Source organism: Verticillium alfalfae, genomic scaffold (assembly GCF_000150825.1).
Source record: "Verticillium alfalfae VaMs.102 supercont1.11 genomic scaffold, whole genome shotgun sequence".
Taxonomy (NCBI): Eukaryota; Fungi; Ascomycota; class Sordariomycetes; order Glomerellales; family Plectosphaerellaceae; genus Verticillium; species Verticillium alfalfae.
Genome location: NW_003315028.1, coordinates 342,741 through 343,527, shown reverse-complemented (window position 1 = coordinate 343,527; position 787 = coordinate 342,741).

Sequence of the window (787 nt, the reverse complement as noted above, 5' to 3'; positions counted from 1 at the left end):
CTGACCCATAACCTGCAGCAAGGGTATTATTCAGTACCAAGATTAGCAAGCATCTGGTGGTCTGCTGGACACACTGTCCCAGTAACAGTTGATCTTGGTCGTGAAGAACGCTACTACCTCAAGGAGCAAAGCCTACATCTCAGAGCCAGATCTGGCCGTGGGGCTTGATTAGGAGGCCCGGGAATAACATGGTGGTACCCTTTGCTCGTCTTAGCCTCATGAACCCGACATGCGCCGTACTGCTCCCAGCGGATCATCGATGCAGTGAGAGCCTTCATAGCTTGAATCATGACTGGAAAGTCAAACTGTTTTCCTGGACGTCACCGTGCCTGACATGTCTCATAGCACCAATCCCGCTTCGACAAAATCTATCTGTTAGCTAGCAGGCAAATCTTGGCAACATCCAACTTCTGCATCCTGAGAGCCGGAGATCTTCATGAGACCAAACTATGGCATGGGACGCAGAGTTATAAGATGCCTCAACTGAAGGATATGTCTGTTGCTTCTCCTATTGTGAGGCGTCAAACTTGCAGAGTCCGAATCGCCAAATCTTGACTCCCGATTTCTTACTCCGATTTCCTACCCCGCAATCCACAACACAGTTACCCCGCAATCTGAGATTCCACGCACGTCAATTGAGACCTCGCCTCAAATCAAGGCCATGAATATGTAAAATTGCTGTTTTGTAGGAGCTCTTGACCGAGATCGTTTGCTACGCAAGCGAGAGTGTGTAGGGCGCAGGGCGTAGAGAGGCGCTAAGCGTCTACATGCGGTGACTAACTTTTCT